The sequence below is a fragment of the Herpailurus yagouaroundi genome, unplaced genomic scaffold (genome assembly GCF_014898765.1).
Source record: "Herpailurus yagouaroundi ecotype Mexico unplaced genomic scaffold, PumYag 28, whole genome shotgun sequence".
NCBI classification, from domain to species: Eukaryota; Metazoa; Chordata; class Mammalia; order Carnivora; family Felidae; genus Herpailurus; species Herpailurus yagouaroundi.
The window spans coordinates 16,956,747-16,960,929 of NW_024412376.1; positions in this window are offsets into that span (position 1 = coordinate 16,956,747).

Sequence of the window (4,183 nt, forward strand, 5' to 3'; positions counted from 1 at the left end):
AACAAAAACAAAAACAAAAACACTGGACTGAAGGGAGTCATAAGCAATCAGCCCCTCCACGGTCATTGCAGCTGAATCAGCCCCTCCCCCCCCCCCATCTCCACAGACCTGCTCTGGAAAGAAGAGGGGAGAGGAATCACTCCCCAGATACCCCACCCCACCCCAAAATGCAAAAAGAAAGTGCTCAGAACAAATAAAATCTCATAAGAGCCATGGGCAACTTCTTGTGAAACAGATATAAGAGTCCAATCGAACGTGATCCTGCATTGTAGAAGTATCCTCTGAGCACCCCCACATTTCTGGAGTCACTGTCACTTGCCATGTCTGTAGACAACCATTTCCCAAAAGGCAAACCAGAAAGGGAGGGACTATGGAACCCGAGTTGGGAGATCCTTTGCCGCCACTCAGACAGTATGCCTTATTCTTCATGTCCTGAAGGTTCTAAGACCAAGTGGCTAGCCTATAAAATGACTCAATCCCACCCTAATTCAGACAAAATGCAAAGCCATCAGGGTGTCGTAAGAAACAACTTCCTTGGAACAGGTGAGGCTGAGGTTACTTCTCCGAGAACACATTTCTTTTTCTGCCATCTTCTGGGTCTGGTGTTCTTTCTGGAGTTCTCGGCACTTTCTGGGGTTCACCTTATATAAGAGCGTTATAGATATTTAAAGGAATGCCCCATCGCTCCAACTATGTTGGTCAGGAAAATAAGGTAAAACGAGATTTGAAAAACGATGAAGGGAATTGAGCCATAATTCCCGTAAACATAAAATGTGTGTTTATGGCCCTCTGGCCTGGTTCTTTTCAGGTCCAGTTTATTTTGAGTTCTCATGAGCAAAACATAAGATACAAACTGCCCTTGCCTTTGTAATAATAAATACCTCCGAGAGATCTGTATTTTCCCTAAAAACAGACTGAAGTTTTTTAAAAAAATATTTAGTTTAAAGCAGATTGATTTTAAAAGGAATATCTCACAAGACCAAAACGTCTGCAAGGGAGTTAGTTCTCAGCTTCTCCCAGGCTCTTTGAGTCTTTTCCAGAGGAAGGGGTGGGAGTGAAGGGAAAGAGCCAAGAGACATGGGCGCAAAACAAATTGTTGAACCCGGTTCTGTCTGTTTAGCTGGAGGCGGACGTATCGCGCGGTACAGGGGTAGACCATCAGCTGCAGTGGAGACTGGACAAGGAATCACAGCATGTCTCCAAACGGGGGGGCTGCCCACCTGGGTAAGACTGGTTGCAACTCAGCCCATGGCCTCAGAAAAGGAGAGGCAAGTTAGTACACCCTCACTAGGATTCCTCCTGCGGGCACCCAGGGTGGCCAACAGCCTGCAGCATCTCAGATGCTTGCGCCCTTTGAGTACTGGAACTTGTGCCCTTAGGGGGACAGCTCAGCAGCGTGCACAGTAGTGCAGTCCCTGGCTGACATCTCAGCTGGGAAATTCACCCTCCTCCCTTTCTTTTCCCACTGTTCTCCTCCATCACTCTCCCCCCTCCTCCACTACCACCAGAAAGCAAAGACTGTGTAATCGTCTAAACTGGGAGGTGGGGGGGTGGGAGGGGGCAAACTTGAGGTGGATCTGCCTCACAGCTTTCCAAAGCAGCAGACTAACCCAGCACCCCCATTAGACCCGCAGCAAAAGGTACAAAAGAGGACTCTATGAGAAAAAAGGGGACTTGTTTGGTTGTGAATTGGGAATGGCCCTCAGCCAGTCTGGTCTCTGCGAGTTAATAACTACAGTTAAGGACGCTGGAGTTCACCCATTTGTCCCCTGCCTCCAAATTGCCTTTCTGAGGCTGTATATAGTCTCTGGGTCTGGCTCTCTGAGCTACATGAAGCCCCAGACTGTTGCACAGCATTAATTAACTGATAATGACACTGTCAGTGAGGACCGATGCTCAGATTAGCATCTTTTACGACTTTTTTTTTTCTTTTCTGTCCCGTGTTCTCCATCTCTTTTATCACTTGCCGTGATATCTGGGGCCATGAGGAGATTTGCCCATTTTTGGTTTCAATTCAAAGAGCATGAGAAGGCTGAAAGTGGCCAAGTCTGATGGCTTCTACACTGAGGCCACTCACCTCTGATGGACAGAGCATCCCAGTCCCCAACTCAGCCATTCTTCCTTTCAGTTCCCAAAACTCCCTCTGGGTCTGAAAGCAGCCTACCAACTTCTTTCCCTGAGCAGTTATCTGTTGCTAGCCTGGGTGCCACCATCATACTTTTTCTACCTGCTTCCAGGGCCTAGATGTGTTCTTATAAACAGACTTAAAAAAAAAAAAAAAGTATCACATGTCAGAGGATTGAACTACCAGTATTTACACATCCAGGGTTTGCCTCCCCGGTGAAAATGTAAACAGAACCCCATCACACTACCTATATTCTTTCCTTGAAGAACAAGGTCTTTAAAACACCCTGCTTGTGCTAAAATCTCAGACCCATCCAAGCTGGGGGGTCGAGGGCTTCTAGCTCGCTATTTTGATCCATGCCCAAGTGGCACTTTACCAACAAATCTGATTTCAGCTTCTCCCCACCCCCTGCCCTCTGCCTTAAAATGCTATGCTGGGGGCATCCAGGGAAATTGACCCCTTGCGGAGGGGAGAGAAAGGGCCCGAACGGACATTTAACTCCCACACTGGGTTTCCTAGCCCCTCTCCGAGGATCTTCCCCTGTCCTAACGCCCAGCCACGGAAATATCTAAACAGTATTTCTCCACGCTGCTGCCCAGGGCTGCAAAGGCTGAGGGAGCCGGCCCTGCATCCCCCCGCCCCCCCCCCCCCCGCAGCACAGGAGGTGGGCGCCCCCACCACCCCTCCCGCCATTAGCACTGACCTCGCTTTCCATCCCCAACCGCGGACTCCGCCGAAAGCGCCCAGCGGGAAAGGAATGGACTGTCCTTTCCGAGTCCTTGGGGTGGGGCTCCCTTTGTGGGGTGGGGCTCCCTTGGCGGCCTGGGGCCTGACTCTGCCTGCTTCCAAAGTACAATATCCAAGGTGGAGTTAAAGGTCTCCCCTGGGTGACCCCAGCCAGGCCCAGTGGCGAGTCCCAGGCCGCCCTGGCCGGCCCACGCTTCTGTGCACCCTGCCTTGGGCTTCCTCTAATTTACGGCCGCGTGGGGTCCTGGTTGACACCCTTTTCCACACCAAACTCCTTCGGGCCGCATCCTGATCTGCATAGCCGGCTCCCTTTGCGACTCCCAACCAAGTCCTGAGGATGTTTCAGCTCCTGCCCCTGTCCATCCCCGCCCCAGCCTCTCTCCAGCTTCCTCAAGATGCTCACGCCACGCGGGCGCCGCGGCCCTGGTGCCCCGCGCGGCCCGCTGACTTACAAATGGAGATCCATTTTCCGTTATAATGCGTTCAAGATCACTAAGGCCAGCAGTCTAAACATCCACGAGCCGTCCTCCCGCTCTGCCTCTTAAACTGCTGTTTAATGGTTCCCCTCCGATAACTAAACCTGCTTTCCACAGATGCCCGCTTTTATGGGAGAGTCAGGAATGCAGAGATATATTTATATGTTTGTTCATAAAAACTGGAAAATAAGCTCTGAACACGCTGTAAAAAATATTCAGTTACTTACCAAACAGGCTAGTTAAACCAGGGGAACAGTGATACCGGCCACACCACGAATTCGGGGGATCGAGGTGCCTGCGCGTTGAAATCGTCCAAGGTCGTCGCTGGGGCTGGTGTCCCTGAAGAACATGGAAAGAAGGGTATTTACAACCGGCTTGACCGTCCGTCCGGTGGTCTTAACCATGATCGTCAAAAGCAGCCACGATAACAGGAGCCACCTCAGACGGCCCTGGCCAGGGTACCGCGGTGGGTAAGTAAGGAGACCTCGAGGCGGGCACTCCCAGCCTGCGCTCAGGTCGGAGCCTCAGCCTTTCCGCGCCGCGCTCGCTGCGCGCCTCGGCGAGAAGACAGCGCCGGCCCCCAACCGCCCCTTTGCAGGGACCCCGCCGCCCGCCGCCTCTGCGCTCGGCCCCCGCGCAAAAATAGCACGCGGCTGCCTGCTGATTTTCTTGCCTCGGTTACCTACAAAAACACCTCCAAAAGAAATATCTGCGTCCCCTCCACCTTTGTTTGTTTGTTTGTTTGTTTGTTTTTAACCAGAAAAGAAAGCAGAGTGATACTCTACCTGGTTTGAGATTCTTCAATATTTCAGACTGGGGGGGGGGGGGGGGGGGG